Source organism: Schistocerca nitens, chromosome 3, assembly GCF_023898315.1.
Source record: "Schistocerca nitens isolate TAMUIC-IGC-003100 chromosome 3, iqSchNite1.1, whole genome shotgun sequence".
Taxonomy (NCBI): Eukaryota; Metazoa; Arthropoda; class Insecta; order Orthoptera; family Acrididae; genus Schistocerca; species Schistocerca nitens.
The window spans coordinates 690,251,900-690,271,879 of NC_064616.1; positions in this window are offsets into that span (position 1 = coordinate 690,251,900).

Consider the following 19,980-nt stretch of genomic DNA (forward strand, 5'->3'; position numbering starts at 1 on the left):
TATAACTTCTAAATTTCATGTATTCACCTTTTACTGGTAATTCTGCTTATAACAGATTATTAATTAAACAATTTCTTGAATGATCAACTAATTTTTCATTGTTATTAAAATGTAATTAATGCAACCACAAATAAATTATTGATACATTAATTCGACTTGGAGCAGCTTAAGATAAATCTTTTATGCAGCTGTAGTGTGTGTTATTTTCTTCTTTAAAATACAATAAATTAATGTAAGATAAGCAAATAGTAATTACTGTTCAACGGATAGTGGTTAGAATAATAAGTGGTGGTCATACTTGTACATCTTGTAGACATCTGTTTGAAAGGTTAGGAACTTTTACACCAGCTTCACAGTACATTAACTGAGAAATGAAATTGATTCTCAGCACCATGGGCTAGTTTAACATCAACAGTTACAATAATTATCATAATACCAGATGAAAGAAAGACTTACACTACCCTCTGCTTAACCTACTTTTGGCACAAAAAGGGATAAAATATGCTGCTGTAAAACATGTCGATAAATTATGATATGAAATACATCGCCTGACAGAGAGCAGTAATAGTTCCAAAAAGAAATTGAAATCGTATCTCCTTGAGAACTCTATCTATACAATAGATAAATCCCTATAGGAATAAATAAATCTATAGGTATAATATGCATAGGCCTTCCCTTAAATGGCACAAAATGTGTGTATATATATTTATTTATTTATTGTGCCATTTAAGAGAATGGAGTAGGTACAAAAATTGAGCTTATTTTGTTTAAAAAAATCTTTGATTAATGTGTGCATTTCTTATGCCCTTGACATGCACCACATCATAATGGTTACTGTGAGATTGATCAATGGAATTCGTAACTAGCTGACTATTGAGCTACTATGAGGTTTTTAAATTGCTCCCTCATTTATAAGGGAAAAGTTTACTATGAATTTGTAAAGAAAAAAATAGAGAGTAACAATTAAAATGAGAAATAAAAATGTAATAGATTTTTTAAAACGAAAAAAGTTGTGAATATTTGAATACTATGTTTTTGGGGAAGCTTATCTATAATATAAAAATATATGAGGTTTTTAAAAATGAAACGTATTCAGTTTATTAAGTGCTTCAAAAATGGAAAAACGAGTTTTTATTTTTAATTTAATATATTTATATTTTGAAAATTATTTTTTATTCCTTTATGTTTTAGTTTAATATTTCCTTCTTTAAAATAATTAAAATCATATTCATTAATTAATTTATTGTATGTGTCAGGTAAAACAATGTAAAATTCATTTCTAACCTCCATACATTTTTTCACCATATCTATATTTAGATATTCACAACCAGTAACATTATATTAAAAAAATAATTCTAACTCATTAATATTTTTAAGGGGTTGATCAGCTTCTTAAGAAATGACTCTGTTTATGTATAGACAATTTTTTTTAATTTGTGACTTTTTATCCCTTTATTCTCAAATTTTAATTTTTTGTGTGTGAGGTTTTTTTATTGAATTAAAACTTTATGGCCGAGCAGTTCTAGGCACTTCAGTCTGGAACCACAAGAGTGCTACAGTCGCAGGTTTGAATCCTGCGTCGGTCATGGATGTGTGTGATGTCCTTAGGTTAGTTAGATTTAAATAGTTCTAAGTTCTATAGGACTGATGACCTCAGAAGTTAAGTACCATAGTGCTCAGAGCCATAAAACTTTATATTTACCTGATTTTCAATCTTTTTTTTATTCAGCTGAAATTTTATAATTCAATAATTTTCTTATCGCTTTATACTCAGTTAAATTGATATGTTTTTGACTCTGATATAATTATGATCATTATATTTGGTTGAATTTTTTTTAAATGTGGTTGGAAGGCTTGAGTTGAATAGAAGAAATATCAGATGAGAATCGCCGATTGTTCCACCCTATGGAGCAGAATCAGCATTTTCGTCAGCTCACGGACACCATATTTACATCAGGGATCATGAGATAAAGTCCTGGATTCTTGAGATTTAAAAGAATGCATCTATTTGGAACTTGAATTGTACAAGTATCCACCCATTTGAAGAGTCAAGCAAAAGTAATACAAAGAAAGAAATGTTTTTATGTGTGCTTCATATAATGTGCAAATGATGTTATGTTGGGTTCCGAATAAACTGTACATTCTTTTTTAAAAAAAATTTAGTTATTCAGCTCCTCCACTACCTATAGATTTCAGGTAAATATTCTTCACACACTGCCTATGCAGCTTGTTAAGATGGTAGATATAATTTGAGATGTCTCTTCTATATGCTTACTGAAATGACAACTGTTGATTAATGCTTTTTGTGAAGGCCTTGTCTGAGCCAGTCTGTATACAGTAAAATCCTAACTATTTAAATAAGAACCAAGGTACACACCAAGATATCCACCCATTTTATACCATTGGAGGTGTGTCGTCCATGCAGAGAACGTTGACCCCTCTCTCCAGTGTAGACATCTGAGATGACACTGACGGTGCATTGGAGGTGGCTGGTACATATCACTTTCATCCAGGTGTGACCACCCACATACAGAAAAATGAAGCTACTGAGGTACCCATACTTTAATACTAATCTTTGAACACTGCCACCAGTGGCTTGATAAAAGCATTCCACCACCTACACAGCTAAAAAGAATGTGGCTTTACAGTCGCCTACACACAGCAGGACAAGATAATGAAGTGGTAGTTCTTTTGCAAATGCCAACTCTTACTGTTAGGCTCAGTCAGCATATCCCGTTTTGGCTGGTGGTCACCTGAATTGATGTGTCTTGCTTCATCAGGATGTGCTGCATTGGCTGGCACATAATAGTGGGCAATAATAAATGTAATACAGTATTCTTCAAATTGTGCTGCCGGCAGCTAGACAACAACAGTGGCCATCACCTACACAGCTCCATGTGCCACTTCTCCCAATAGGCTCTGACAGCATCATGCCTGCCCCTACCAGCTTTCCAGCTTTAAATAAAAGGCATTTTGCTGTGAGATATCACTTGAGCCCCAGGCCGTGCTGAGATAAATTCTGGAAAGGTGAAATGCCCTTCAGTGGAAGAGTGTAATGCTACAGGGGCTGGCAAGTGTCGCCAATGTGAAGTTGATGGTGATACACTGTGATACTTAATGCATGACAATGAATTAGAAGATCTAATAGAGCTTACTGGTGCTTCTGTGCTTCTGAGGGTGGCAGATGGGTTTCAGAATCACTAACAGGCGACTTTGTGAGGATAAGTGGACATTTCTCTTTTTCTGTCTCTTTCTCTCTCTCTGTTTTATACAATACCATCTCTTGTCTTTTTTTTATAGACGTACATGGGCTTGATCACGTCACAAGCATGAGGTGCTAGGATCTGACAGACTCTCGAATATGTAACTGTTAAAGGTAAGTCACATAAGAGTGTTAGATATAATTCACATGCATATGAAGTGTTATTGTTTTTATTCTGCGAGATCTCGACACCACACGATAATGGAAACGTGTAGTAGGATTAATCAGGTTCCTAACACCAGCTCCCAGGACGTGACAGACACTCAAATACATAGGTAATTTATATAAGGGTACTATACACACGCTTGTGGAAAGTTATTGGACATTATTATTGAGTTATGCCATAGAATAGATGCACAGGGATGGGCTCCTATCATTAATGACTGTAGCAACAATAACTGATATTTCTACATTATTAATTCACACTTGCATGCATTGCTTACATAATGCTTTTATTTCTTTTCTAGGTACTGTTGTTGATGAGATGGCTGTGAGGGCATAGGTGAATGCCACAGCCATGGAGATACCACCCATGATGCCTTTCTCCAGCATATGTTCATGGAGGATGAGGCCAATCATTGAGTGGCAGATACATAATTGATGATTCATTCATTGATTAAAAATGTGCTAATAATTTATGCTTGCAAAAAATATTTATCAGATATATTTTTTTCTTTTATAGGTGCACTTGATGCTATTGTGAGGTCTGAATGGATTGTTGTGCTGACTTGCATTGAGATGGATGTTGAGCCCAGCTGGATAAAATATTGGACTCCATTATTCCAAATGATGCTGATAATATGAGGGCTAAATGGATCAGTGCCACTTCTGCTCATATTGAGATGGGTGTTGAGACCAAGCTGGATAAAATATTAGAATCTCTTGTTCCAAACACGGATGGTGATGATGAATGACTGAAATACCACTACTGATGATTTTCGACACAAGAACTAGAAATTATTATTATTATTATTGTTGACATATGCGTATGTCTGTTACACACATGATACTTACCAGTGTCACTCAACAGGACTATTGGAATTGTCCAGAGGTGGGCTTGTGCCTACAGCAACATCACAGCCGGACTTGTCAATGGTATGAGCATCACCATCATGAGGCCTTGGCCCATCAGTGTTGCGTTTGCCTGAGCCCAGCCTTTCATGCTGGTATAGATTATCAATAATGGCGTGGTTGCTGTGGTATGGGCCATTTCAGCCACACTTCCCATGCCCAGGACCTTCTTGACATCACCTGAGACCATCTTGACATCGGCTTGGACCTAGCAGCAACTTCCCTTGCCCACCCACTTAATGATCACCAGGTAAATTGTATGCTTGCATTGGACTATTCTGTAGTCGCTGGCACTTTTTGGGATTGGATGTCATAACACATTCATAGACAACTATAATGCATACTAACCGCGCGACTGCTACGGTCGCAGGTTCGAATCCTGCCTCGGGCATGGATGTGTGTGATGTCCTTAGGTTAGTCAGGTTTAAGTAGTTCTAAGTTCTAGGGGACTGATGACCACAACTGTTTAGTCCCATAGTGCTCAGAGCCATTTGAACCATTTGAACCATAATGCATACTATTGAGATTCTTTTACCTTCCTTAACGTGCTCCAGCCCATCTAGGAAAATGAGCTCCCCAGACTGACAATTACCTGCGGTATCTGCCATTATATATAATGGGGTTCTATGCTGCGATCTCACACACACAACAAAAGAAGGTAGTAATGGTGCTGAGAGAAAGACTATTGTGTATACTAACAGGAAAGTTGTGTGTTACTGAGGGGCAATTCAGTTGCAGATTGGTTTGGAACTTTTGCCATGATTTTCGTGCCGGGCCATTTTTCCGAAATGCAGGAAAGGTCGTCTGATATGCAACTCAGCCATATACTCTACTTTGTTGGCTACTCACATGTCTACAATCCCATACTTTGGGAATCCGGTTTAAGCTCTTTTCCAAGAGGTATTTCCACTAAACATGTATGTATTAATATCCATAATTTTGAAGAGTGGGGTGAAATTTGCTTTGTGCTGACACTTCTGGCTTGCTATAGAAATTACTTGAAACATACAGGGCTTTACAACTACATGCAAAACGTCTATGTATGCAAGCACTATAATTTCAATGGAATCTCATTCCCTATTAAACTACAGGACGCCCCAAGATTTGAATGTTAGGATCCAGACTATTCAGTTCATGTTTATGGCCTGGAGGTATATAAAAGCAGGCCAGAAGAGAAAGACGAAGAGCACACTGAGCAGAACAAAAAAGAGGACGATGCAAAGTATAAAGTAGTAGGACCCCTCTATATTCAAATGTAACCGGTCAAAGTCCCAAACACGTAGATTTGTTGCTACTCTCTGAGGGTGAGACACAACTCTAAATCTGGAAAAAAGCATGTAGCATATACTTTCTGCCCAACTGAGAAACATTAAAGAGTTGCGTCATTTTTGTTGTATGTACCTAAACTCATTTACTAAGAGCCAGTATTAGGCGATGCCAGTAGCTGGTATATGTGAAATGCCTACTGAAGCAAACAAGTTCTTAAATTTTAAGAATGCTCACCACCAGGAGCACTATATATGGATTTCGAGTGCCACCTATCTCCTGTGACATAATGTGAAGGCGACTCCATTGACTCTCATAGTACCTTCACAGAACGACACATACGATATGTATTAGCTCGAAACATATATCAGGGATAAACTTGCGAGATCGTTGCTCACAGAGCCCAAAAAACTTGCATGACGTGTTGATGAGATTTATTGCAACAGCATTCCAATGATTGAATCATAGGAGAATGTGGCCTTGTGCCAGTGAACAGTTGATTGTCATATTTGCATGCTGCTGTTGGACAGAAAAGCGAAAATTTCACGTAGAGACCAATGTCATCTGGAAGGGGAAGTTTCATGACACAGCACCCACTACACATAACTTAAAATACGAACTGCCACAATATGAAGTGATAAGGTATCATCTTGTCGCCTTCGACATGGCTAGATACGTGGACGACTATGACATTACACCTCAAAACAAAAAAGGTTATGAGCCTGATGAAAGATGGGGAAAATAGGGAGCAGATTGGGGCACAGATCTGGAACATACTCATAACCCACAGATCTAGGCTCCATCCAAAGATGGGCTAAGCGTATGCATCATGTAGCCTCAGTGGCTCTGACGATCGATGATTATCAGGTGTGTCTGCTCAACTGTATAGGAGGTGCCCAACCTCAACCTCCGTCCTTTGTGCGCCAAGCAGTCTATCGATTGCGAGACCATGTAGTACATACTGATTGCTGCTTAAAATCAGTCTGTCATGCCGCGATGACAAACAGTTCATCTGTGTGGCTGGAATCAGTACTCCCTGGTTTCACACTACGTACTTAGGTGATAGTGAAAGAATGGATGTACTTATGTGTGTGTGGAACAGTAAGGACCATACGTAATAGCTTTGTGTATGGACGCCCGACTGCACACAATGTATAAGTGTAAACTGTACATACCAGTTGGTAATAATTAACATGCAGCTACTCACAGACATCCAGTGTGGGCTGAAATTAGCGCAGGTCTATGACAGCAAAACTTGATAGGTATACTGATGAAATAATGCACAACTAATTTACATTGGATAAAATAGTTCAAATTTTGGCCATCAGCTGCAAATCTGGAGCTTTGAATGCAACAAACACGTATAGAAATGCTGTAATGGATTAGCAAGGGGATGTTGGCAGAGGACGCAAAACAAGCAAGAAAGGCATAACGTTGATTTTATTATTTACTGCCACTTACTCAATTTGTTCAATATGAACGCCTGAGATGTCGATGTGGTGCTTCATCCTGTGAGGTAACGGGCGAGTTGTGGCGCCCTAGCCGGCCGAAGTGGCCGTGCGGTTAAAGGCGCTGCAGTCTGGAGCCGCAAGACCGCTACGGTCGCAGGTTCGAATCCTGCCTCGGGCATGGATGTTTGTGATGTCCTTAGGTTAGTTAGGTTTAACTAGTTCTAAGTTCTAGGGGACTAATGACCTCAGCAGTTGAGTCCCATAGTGCTCAGAGCCATTTGAACATTTTTTTTTTGTGGCGCCCTGGAAATATTCTAAGTTCGGATTTGGCATGGCCGCGTGGGGGCCTCTCGGTGGGCCGTGGCCTGGCAGCAACCACGTGGTGCCTGAGCATGACTGGTAGCCCCAGTGTGTGGTCCATCGGCCACGTAGATGGGAATTCCATGGTGACGCTGTGTTGATGAAAGAGATTTGTATGCCAAGAGTGCCAAAGATGGCGGACTTTGTGAAACCATCATGGCAGACATTTCACAGTTCGTATAGAAATTAATAGTAGCCAGATGAATCATGATACCTCAAAAAGAAACATGTACATTACCATTATTTGCACAACAATTCTGATGATGTAATCAGATTTTCAATATCTTTATTAGTTTAAAGTATAGTATCTGATGGTAAATTATACAAGTAACAACCAGAACGAATTTCCAAAATCAAAACGGTTCATCCGATTTCGTCGATCAATGTGTCTCTAGAAAGCTATTAGTGTAAACCTAAATTGGTATGAATTACAGGCATGTAACTTGAATAGTATATGAGTTATTGGAGGCCAACGTGGCCAATTACTATCGATCGCCTCAGGCCATAAGTACTCCACAGTTACACGAAAAAACCGGTAGCAGCATGCTTCTAAATATATTTATTCATCTATCTCTTTGTTTATATCTGATATATACTATTCATGAAGAAATTGGTAACATATTTACTGTGTTTTAGAAACACAGAGACATTAGAAACACAGAGACATTAGAGTCCCGCGCCCGGGTTCCCGGGTTCGATTCCCGGCGGGGTCAGGGATTTTCTCTGCCTCGTGATGACTGGGTGTTGTGTGATGTCCTTAGGTTAGTTAGGTTTAAGTAATTCTAAGTTGTAGGGGACTGATGACCGTAGATGTTAAGTCCCATAGTGCTCAGAGCCATTTGAACCATTTTTGAACCAGACAATAGAGTACTGGCCTACTTTTGCTTGCTATTCCTTTGATATATGTTTATTTAATTTTTTTATGTATTTAATAATGTGTGTTAGAGCGTGTTTATCGTCCAGTCTTAGGAATATTTATTTAATTTCAAGTTACTTAAATGTAGATCTAGTATTTCGAATGTGTTTTAATATGTTTGTGAGTGTGTGTTGGCTTGAAGACATGGCGGACGTGCTCTAGCCAATCACAGCGTTCGTTAGTGGAGAGACTGTATGGAAGTGGAGAAGGAGCATGGAGTACGGGAGAGGACAGGAGAGGCAGTTCGGGAGAGTTTTGAACAGTGCGGTGGGAGAGTATGACACAGGACAGGAGAGTGCTGGACGTGACGGCGCGACGGACGCACGGTCGAGGCAGAGACTTGGACAGTGTGGAGCGGTTTGCGAGTGGTCGCTGCAGATAGAAATACTTCGGAGTGCTGAAAAAAAATGGCTTTGAGCACTATGGGACTTAACTTCTGAGGTCATCAATCCCCTAGAACTTAGAACTACTTAAACCTAACTAACCTAAAGACATCACACACATCCATGCCAGAGGCAGGATTCGAACCTGCGACCGTAGCGGTCGCGCGGTTCGAGAGTGTAGCGCGTAGAACCGCTCGGTCACTTCGGCCGGCCGGAGTGCTGACTTGGGCACTTGTGAAATTTCCGTGGCTTCTACAGTGAAGACGTAGTGTGCGTTTAGAAGTGAGCTATATTGTTGTTCATAACTAATTACGTGCAGTAGGAATCTATTGTCTCCCAATTATTCAACTTATATTTTATTTAATTGCTGGACCATCGACACCAGTAAGTGTTTTGCAGAAATATACCGCATTCTCAAAAGTACTTCTGCTATCGTACTCATCATTTAAAGTCGTTAAGATAGTACCTGCAGATTTTATTTAATTGCAATCTTTCATTTATAAATTACTATATTGCATAATAAATTCGCAATTGCCGAGTGATAGGAACCTTCGACCATTCGATTCATGTGTGTATTCATATTGTATACTGTAGACTCAGCAGTATTTGGCTTGTAATGCGGCAACTATATATCCCAGCCCCTAGGCAACGAAATAAGGCAAAACTTTAATATTTCAACTCTGAGTCAGAGGGTACGTAGTTAAGAGCCACCAACACCACCATCATTTCAATTTTATTTGAAAGTTCGCAATCCATAATATGACGTGATCAACAGTTGCTCACGGCAGTTCCAGTGGAATATGAGCAACGCGTTCCTGTGTACTGGCCCTCAGACCAGGTAGAGACCGAACGTATCTCTGGTAAATACGTTCGTTTAGATGTTCCCAGAGCCAAAAGTCATATGGATTCATATCAGGTAATCTTGAAGGTCATGTATCTGGAAAAACGTCTGAAGGTAATACATTCGTGGAAGCCTGCATGAAGCAGATGTTTCACTGGGCGAGCAACAGAAGATGTTGTTCAATTTTGCACGAAAACAGTGCTTTTCAGATAGTTGCACTCTTCCAAAGCAGGAATCACATGCTGTACAAGGAAGTGCCGATAACAGTCAGTCGTCATGGTACACCTGACAAGCCCTCTGGGAGTAATGTATTCAAAGAAGAATGGACCGGGATAAATGTGCTTTTGAATCCACATCAAACAATGCAATGGCTCTTCGAGCACAACGCGCGGTTTAAGAGAGCTCCAAAATCGGCAGTTCTGAGTTTTCATTGCTCCCTGTAGTGTAAAATGTGCCTCGCCACTCCATAGAATATTGACCGGCAACATGTCATCAACTCTGAACCGTGGCAAAAATCGAAGAGCAAATTGAAAATGTTGCAGTGGATCTTGAGGTTTTAGTTGCTGCACCATCTGGATCTCGTGAAGGTACCAGTGTAAGATAAACCGCAAAACATTCCATACTGTTGACCATGGGATGAACAACTCTCGCGAAACACTACAGTCACTAGCAATATCCGGAGCATGTGCTGCATGGTCAGTTACAGCAACAGCAACCTCGTCAATAACTTTCTCTGGGATAGGATGCCCTCCTCTTCCAGATGTCACACCAAGCTCACACGCGTTTTAGAATTTCATTATCACCATTTTTTTACACCATTTAATTCCATCAGGCCTCTCCTCAGATCTTCCAGTCGGGAATATTCTCTCAATGCAGCACTATAACTGCTGTCATTCGCATAAAACAGTTTTACTAATAGCACATAATATCTCTTCTCGATAGCCCTACTGTCCTCTCACGTTATGGATTGTCAAATGACAGCATGAATGTTATATAAACAGTGAACACTGCCAAATTTGCACTTGTAGCCCAAAACTGAAACTAACAAGGGCTCAAATGGCTCTAAGCACTATGGGACTCAACTGCTGTGGTCATTAGCCCCTAGAACTTAGAACTACTTAAACCTAACTAACCTAAGGACATCACACACATCCATGCCCGAGGCAGGATTCGAACCTGCGACCGTAGCAGTCGCACGGTTCCGGACTGCGCGCCTAGAACCGCGAGACCACAGCGGCCGGCAACTAACAAGGGGAGGCCGCCAATTGTGAAATTCAGATTCGATTCATACTGCGCATAATAAAAGCTCATGGCCAGAGGTGTAATGTGACAAAGCACCAAGATGCACTTCTCAGCCGTTGCCGAGAAAATCGACAGTTAAAAGAAACCGTTACGGTGAAATACTCTCTACGATTAGTAATTTTCTACAGCGTCGTGGTGCAGCGGTAAGCGCTCGGGTTCGTAATCCGAAGGTCGCCGGATCGAATTTCGCGCCATTCAAACTTTTTTAAATTTAGTATTTGTTTTTTGTAATTCAAATATATATATATATATATATATATATATATATATATATATATATATATAAAATTCCGGGCAATCAGTTGCAACAATTATGCATATAATAAGTTGTTGAAAGTCGTTTGTAGTGGAAAAACTGGCGACTTCGAACATCATTATGTTTTCCGCAAACAAAGTTGTATTTCACAAATGTTATTAATTGTCTTCATAATGTTAACCACGTATAGTTAACGGAGGACGTAGAAACGATATTCCGAAACGAATACGTATAGCGTAAGTCAAACGTTCGAATTAGAATAGAGACCCCACGAACACAAACTTGCTGTGGCAGATATGGTTCAAATGGCTCTGAGCACTATGGGACTCAACATCTTAGGTCATAAGTCCCCTAGAACTTAGAACTACTTAAACCTAACTAACCTAAGGACATCACACACACCCATGCCCGAGGCGGGATTCGAACCCGCGACCGTAGCAGTCCCGCGGCTCCGGACTGCAGCGCCAGAACCGCTAGACCACCGCGGCCGGCTGGCAGATACGAAATGTAAACTCCGTTACTCGCTCGTTACACTTAAAGGACAGATGTTGAATGGGCCGAAACGAGCAGCCGCATAACAGAGTAGTTGCCTGCTAACTTCGAAAGAAGGTAGATGCGGTCCCTAGCGCAACTTATAACATCGTCGAAAATCAGTGCGGACGGGAGAGCTTTGGTACACCCTGTTAAACAAACGGAAAAATGGAGGCGGTACGATTGGAGAGCGATCCGCCTTCACCAACATGCATAAGCAATTCATTAATATATATATATATATATATATATATATATATATATATATATATTACAAAAAAATAATAATAAAAAAATTGCATGACGCGATATTCGATCCGGCGACCTTCGGATTACGAACTCCAGCGCTTACCGCTGCGCCACGACGCTGTAGAAAATCATCAATCGTAGAGAGTATTTCACCGCAACGGTTTCTTTTAACTGTCGATTTTCTCGACAACGGCTGAGAAGTGCATCTTGGTGCTTTGCCACATTACACCTCTGGCCATGAGCTTTTATTATGCGCAGTATGAATCGAATCTGAATTTCACAATTGGCGGCCTCCCCTTGTAAGTTTTTTCCAGCGAAAATCGGTTCGATATTAAGGAATTTACATGACAATGATGGAAAAAAATCGCAGCACCAAAAAATAATTAACGTAGAATAATGAAATTATGGGAATATATTCATCTAGCTAAGATATTTAACTGATTAACACTGCAAGATCATAGATTAATGCAGGCGCAAGAGACGCCATTGCAAATATGAAATGCTGGTACATTAAACACCGATGTAACCACCAGAATGTTGAATACAAGCATGCAAACGTGCTTACATTGTGTTGTGTTGTACAAGTGCCAAATGCCAGTTTGTGGGATGGAGTTCCATGCCTGCTGCACTTGGTCGATCGATGCAGGGACGGTTAATGCTGTTTGTGGATGACGCTGGAGTTGTCGTCCGATGATGTCCCATATGCGCTCGATTGGAAACGGATCTGGTGATCGAGCAGGCCAAGGCAACATGTCGAAACTCCGTAGAACTGTTGGATTAGGCCGGCCAGTGTGGCCACGCGGTTAAAGGCGCTTCAGTCTGGAACCGCGCGACTGCTACGGTCGCAGGTTCGAATCCTGCCTCGGGCATGGATGTGTGTGATGTCCTTAGGTTAGTTAGGTTTAAGTAGTTCTAAGTTCTAGGGGACTGATGACCTCAGATGTTAAGTCCCATAGTGCTCAGAGCCATTTGAACCATTTTTTTGTTGGATTAAAACAGCGGTATGTGGCGAGCGGTATCCTGTTGGAAAACACTTCGTGGATTGCTGTTCATGAACAGCAGCACAACAGTCAGGCTGACTTACGGATTTGCAGTTAAGGTGCACGGGAAAACCACGAAAGTGTTCCTGCTATCATGCTAAATTGCACTCCAGACGATAAAAATGGTTCAAATGGCTCTGGGCACTATGGGACTTAACATCTGAGGTCATCAGTCCCCTAGACGTAGAACTACTTAAACCTAAGTAACTTAAGGGAATCACGCACATCCACGCCCGAGGCAGGATTCGAACCTGTGAACGTAGCAGCAGCACGGTTTCGGAATGAAGTGCCCAGACGATAAGTCCAGGTGTCGGTCCAGTGCAGGTTGTTTTCAGGCTCTGAACTGGCCTCTTTCTAACCAGCACGTGGCCATCACTAGCAGCGAGGCAGAACCAGTTTTCATCACAAAACGCAACAGACCTCCAGCATGTCCTCCAATGAGCATTCCCTTGAAACAAATGAAGTCGCAAATGGCGGTGGTTTGGGGTCAGTGGAATGCACGCTACAGGGCATATGGCTCGGAGCTGTCCTTGAAGTAACCGATTTGCAAGAGTTCCATGTGTCACTGGTGTGCCAAATGCTGCTCAAACTGCTGCTGCAGATGCAATAAGATCGCGCCAGAGCCATGCGCCAAACACGATAGTCTTTGCTCTCGGTAATATTAGGTGATCGTCGGGAGCCCGGTCGTCTTCCGATCATACATTCACGTGACCAGCACTGCCAGCAGTTATGTGCAGTGGCTGCACGACCATTATAGTAGATATTTAAAGCAAACTTGATTTGCATCCTCATAGTGGCGCTACTAGCTCCACTCTTATGCGACTGGTGCGAAATCTGAATAATCATATTTCAGATGTAGAAATTGTCAATGTATCTATCAAGTTTCGCTACAATACGATAATTACAGCCCACACTGGGCCTCCGTGAATAGCTTACTTTAATTACAACCATCCAGTATACACAGTGTACTACGTACAAGCGAAGGTGTGTGTGTGTGTGTGTGTGTGTGTGTGTGTGTGTGTGTGTGTGGTTTTTTTAGTATGTTCCACATCCCTTTCCTAAACTATAGGAACAATTTCAGTCAAACTTGGTACACTTATCATTTACTGTCTGGAAAGAACCGATATGGGGTAAGTACCATTCACCTTTCGAAGTCGTGGGGTGGGGATAAAAAAGTAGTCATACTTTCAACATCCAGTATTTAAGAATTAAGGCATTTAGAGACTTTCAACGAACTTTACACATAATTTCAAATATTTACGAAACTTTTTCTCGCTGACGACCCCCACAAAATGATGAAAGGTAAAAGTTTTATCGCTTACTACATTTTCGCTGTTCATGCCGTAAAACTCCCAAATGAATCATGCCTTTTTAATTTCTTACTTATTTACTACGAACTGTATTCTTGAAACATTGTGCAGGCAGTATTCACATGTACCACTGAATGTACTAATAAATTACGCCATTGGACGACACATAGTTCAAGAGATATGACGTCAAATATTGAGAAGCGAGAAAAAACTGCCGCATTGTGCATTATGTTTCAATTTGTTACTTCTTTGCTACTAACTATATTCGAAAAACATTTAGCAGACAGTATCCACATGTAACGCTGAATGTACCTGCAAAAGTATATCATCGTACGACACATAAAGCAATAGATATGACGCTGCAAACAATGAGACGTGTGAGATACTGGCGCATCATGCATGATGGTTTAACTTATTACGTCTTTACTGCTGACAGTATCCACAGCACATTTCATAAACAGGAGGTGTGTGTACCACTGGATGTAACTGCACAATTACATCATTGTAGCCGGCCGGTGTGGTCGAGCGGTTCTAGGCGCTTCAGTCTGGAACTGCGCGACCGCTGCAGTCGCGTGTTCGAATCCTGCCTCGGGCATGGATGTGTGTGATGTCCTTAGGTTAGTTAGGTTTAAGTAGTTCTAACCTTAGATGTTAAGTCCCATAGTGCTCAGAGCCATTTGAACATCATTGTAAAGCACATAGTTCAGCAGATACTGCGTCGTAAACATTGAGCTGCTGTCAAAATGAAACAGCAGGGCGATATATATATATATAAATTGCCTCCAAAATTCAGGTGCTTCTTATAATTACTATAAAAATGTCCAGTGTTTGATTTAAAATTTCCTCCAGCCTTAAAAATGCATAGCATTCAAACTATACGAAAAGTAAAGAAATTCCATTCGTACTCTTAGCAAAGTGTAGTAACAAGCCGACTGCCTCCCTCTAGCTGCGTTCGTCTGTACCCTTCATTTTCCTCTTCCTCGTCGCCCCTCAGCCCCACACGCCTCTGATCTCTTAGCACCAGCCAGGAGCACAGCCGGAGCGCTCACACTCGCAAAGCGCTGTTTGGCAAACCGGCTGCCCCTCCCTTCCCCCGTTTTTCTTACTACAAACGCAATCATCATCCCTGTTCCAGACGCAGAAATGAAAGGATCACATTCGTTTGGGATCAAGATGTAGGTATTTTTTTACAAATATTAATAACAAATTAACATCAGGTTTATTATTAACAATAACTTTTTCTCCACCCCTCACCTCGTCATTCATGCTCTACACTCCCGTAGTGGAAGAATCAGGGTCTTTCTTTGTATATGATAACAGGTGTACAACAAATATGTGGGTTATTAACGATAATTTTTTACAACACATTTTTCTCAAACTTATAATAAAATACATTTTTACTTTAGTATAGACTTATCTACAGACAGAGATACATCTTATATACAGAGGTACCACTAGTGGAGAATCTGTATACTCCTAAGTTTCCCATGTTATTACTGGTTATTTACATACTTTTTTATACAATTAAATTTATTTTCTGTATACATTTTTCATTCTTTTATAGAATACTAGCTGAATACCTGGCACTGCCTGGACATGTATATATTCCAATCTGTCATTAGTCCATTTCCTCCTTCCCACTCTCTTTGTCTGTCTCCACCACCCCCTGTCTCTGTCCACCTCCTCCAACCTCAATCTGTCCATCTCCTCCTACCCTCCTCTCTCTGTCCATCTTCTTCTACACCTCTCTCTGTCAATCTGATCCTCCCCCATGTCCATTTGCCCCTTCCCCTTCTGACCATATCATCCTCCCACTCTCTTTGTCAATCTTCTCCTCCCCCTCTCTCTGTCCATCTCCTCCTGTCCCTCTCTCTGTACATTTCCTCTTCTCCCACCCTCTGTCAATCTGCTCCTCCCCACTATGTCCATCTGCTCCTTCCCCCTATGTGCGTCTCCTCCTTCATCCTTTCATTCCTTCTACTCCTCCCCATCTCTCTGTCAGTCTCCTCCTTCCCCCTTTCTGTCCATCGTCTCATCTTCCTATCTTCCTTCTTTCTGTCCATCTCCTTCTCCACCTTATCCCTGGTTATCCCCTCCCCTTTCCTCTCCATATCCATCTCCTCCTCTCCCCACGCTCTGTCCATTTCTTCCTCCCCCCTGTCTATTCATCTCCTCCTCCCATATCTCTCTGCCTACTTCTTCCTCCCCCTGTCTCTCTCCATTTCCTCTTCTTTCCTTTCTCTGTCCATATCCTCCTCTTCCCTCCCTCTGTCTGTTTCACTCTCCCCTATCTCTGTCGATCTCCTTCTCCTTCTACTGTCTGTGTCTATTTCCTCTTTCTTTCTCGCTGTATGTCCATCACCTCGTCCTCTCTTGTCCCTCCACGATATTACACTCACCGCAATAGGAGTTTGGTGGTTCTTTCCCTTACAGTATTTCTTTGTAGGTTGTAATTAATATGTGTACCAAGTTTGATTGAAATCGATCAAAGGGTTTAGGCTGAGCTTTTTACCTGTGATTTTGCCCGCATACGCACATATAAAACTTATTTTGCACATATTTAACATATTTCACCCGTATTTGTACACAAATTTCATCTCTATGTTTAGCGAATTTCGTTCTGCAGTTTCATTTCATGCAGCTCAATTTACGACGTCGTATCTGCTGAACTATGTGCTTTACAATGATGTGATTGTGCAGGTACATCTTGTGATATACGTGCCTCCTGTCTATGAAATGTGTTGTGAACACAGTTAGTAGTAAAGAAGGAATAAATTAAACCGTCATGGATGATGCGCTAGTTTCTCACGTGTCTCGTTGTATATATATATATATATATATATATATATATATATATATATATATATATATATATATATATATATATATATATATATATATATATATCGCGATAGATAAGACGTCATAAACAACGAGACACGTGGGAAGCTGGCGCATCATCGATGACGGTTTAATTTATTCCTTCTTTGCTGCCAGCCGGAGTAGCCGAGCGGTTCTAAGCGCTACAGTCGGGAACCGCGCGACCGCTACGGTTGCAGGTTCGAATCCTGCCTCGGGCATGGATGTGTGTGATGTCCTTAGGTTAGTTAGGTTTAAGTAGTTCTAAGTTCTAGGGGACTGATGACTTCAGAAGTTAAGTCCCATAGTGCTCAGAGCCATAAAACTTTATATTTAACTTTTTTTTATTCAGCTGAAATTTTATAATTGAATAATTTTTTAATCGCTTTATACTCCCGTAAGAGGAATCGCCAAAGCGTGCGCGAATAATGAGTGAATGGGCAAATGTCTATAAGGTACATAACATATGTAGAATTGTGGACAGTTGGGAATGTGAGTCTCACGGGAAGCGTGCAACGGATAAGTCCCTGCAGTCGCGCTGTTCAACTGTGTCCTCGGTGGCTCAGATGGATAGAGCATCTGCCATGTAAGCAGGAGATCCCGGGTTCGAGTCCCGCTCGGGGCACACATTTTCAGCTGTCCACATCGAGGTATATCAGCAACACCTGTCGGCAGCTTGAGGGTTTCAGTTAGTTATCATTTATTCCAGGGAAAAGCTGCACGGTCATCAACAGTATTCTGTTCTTTCGAGAACAGTTACTGTCTTCATATATATTAGGGTTATCGTCAACTGCACGAAGAATTGCCTCGTCCATTGCAGGTGTCCTCGTCGTTCTAGGTCTTCCCCAGCCGCGAGTCATAGGCTGGAATGTTCCGTGCTCCCTGAGACGCCGATCAATTGCTTCGAACGTCTTCCTGTCGGGACACCTTCGTTCTGGAAATCTGTCTCGATACAAACGTACCGCGCCACGGCTATTGCCCCGTGCTAATCCATACATCAAATGGGCATCTGCCAACTCCGCATTTGTAAACATTGCACTGACTGCAAAACCACGTTCGTGATGAACACTAACCTGTTGATGCTACGTACTGATGTGCTTGATGCTAGTACTGTAGAGCAATGAGTCGCATGTCAACACAAGCACCGAAGTCAACATTACCTTCCTTCAATTGGGCCAACTGGCGGCGAATCGAGGAAGTACAGTACATACTGACGAAACTAAAATGAGCTCTAACATGGAAATTAAGCGTTTCCGGACACATTTCTACATAACATCTTTTCTTCATTTGTGTTTGAGGAATGTTTCCTGAAAGTTTGGCCGTACCTTTTTGTAACACCCTGTATATCTATATATATGCTGTCACAGATTCAGTTGTCTGGGAGGAAATGCTTCAGGTCATGAACTTGAAGGTGATTTTTCCACAGGATTACCTTCTGTTTGATAACATCAGTCTTGTCCGCCATATCTGTTACCACCAAATGATTCTCCCATTTCGTTAAAAGACTTAATGAAATCAAACCATAAAGGATTTTGTCAGTATTTACTCTTAACTCAGTTTTTCCTTAAGTTCAGACAGTATTCACTCTCGTTCGTCAGAAGAAAAGTGCATCATGTTGTCTTTGTAGCTGGTTTTGTCGTGACGTTCCAGTGAATGTCTTTACAGGTCGTAGTTGTGCACAACGCCATATTTTTGTATTATGAACTATAGTGCCAGGTACATTACGTATTCTAAAACCAAATGTGCATATTTATGACTTAACTTAATGTTAAATGCCTGTATGCAAGGTTTTTGTACTTTTTCTGACTGTATTAGCACTGTTTAATGTACTTATTGAATGAAGTACTGAAGTTACTGCTTTGGCGGAAAAATAAAAAGTAGGAAATAAACACTAGTGATAAAATCCATCTTATCAAAGTGTGCTGCAATATTCACCTTTTAGAAGTAGTCGCACTGTTTTGTAAACATGTCTTTCTAAGTTTCCCGTGTGTGCAAGGCTTTAGCGTATAGCCGTGTCACTCTCACACCTGCTCAGAGCAGCACAGTGGTGGAGGAAGCCGGAGCGATGAGCAGACTCGGTTGTACTAGCGGAGCGGCAGTGCGCTCCGGAAGCGCAAATCTTAGCCAGGCATGGCTTAGATCTTTAGCTTGGCTTTTGCCAGCACTATGGATGGGTAACCTTCCTTTTTCCGCCTTCGCAGTGTCCGCACGTGTGTGACCTCACCACGTGCCATGGGGGAGGAGCGTTCCCGAAAGTCGTATCTTTCTCTAACCTTGAGATAAGATCGTTATCTTGGTTCATACGTGGACTGGTATCCTATTTGTGCAAACCGTCTCAAGAAACATTCTCTCAAACTCGTGTGATAATTAATGTGCTGAGAGGTGGATCTATAAAGAATGTCATAAGATTAGTGAAACTGAACAGTTCAGATTTCTAGGTGTTCAGATAGATAGTAAACTGTCGTCGAAAGCCCGCGTTCAGGATCTTGTTCAAAGACTTAATGCTGCCATTTTTACTATTCGAACGGTATCTGAAGTAAGTGATCGTTCGATACGAAAATTAGTCTACTTTGCTTATTTTCATTCGCTTATGTAGTATGGTATTACATTTTGGGGTAACTCTTCCCATTCTAAAAGGATACGTTTGGCTCAGAAACGGGCGGTTCGGGCAATAAGTTGTGTAAGTTCGCGAACCTCTTGTCGATCCCTGTTCACTAGTCTGGGTATTTTGACATTGGCCTCTCAATATATATATTCTTTACTGTCGTTTCTTGTTAACAATAGCAGCTTATTCCCATGACTAAGCAGTTTTCACTCAGTTAATACTCGTCAGAAATCCAGCCTGTATTTGGGTCGGACGTCCTTAACTCTTGTGCAGAAAGG